Here is a 233-nt window from a genome sequence, read left to right on the forward strand (position 1 = left end):
GGGCGGCGGCGGCCCCCCCCCCCCCCTGCCACTGCAGGAGCGGTGGGGCTGGGGGGGGGTAGAGGTCCCTGTACCTATGCCACATTGCACCCCCTCCCTTATAACCTTAATATCATAATTAATTAGCAATAACCCCAATAATTAATTAATCGTTGTATTCACAGCTTGGGGGGGAGGAACGACACTGCCTGGGGCTGCGCCCCCCCCCCGCCCCCCGGGGTGGGGTAGGAAGA

Source organism: Haliaeetus leucocephalus, unplaced genomic scaffold (assembly GCF_000737465.1).
Source record: "Haliaeetus leucocephalus isolate CR32 unplaced genomic scaffold, Haliaeetus_leucocephalus-4.0 Scaffold773, whole genome shotgun sequence".
NCBI classification, from domain to species: Eukaryota; Metazoa; Chordata; class Aves; order Accipitriformes; family Accipitridae; genus Haliaeetus; species Haliaeetus leucocephalus.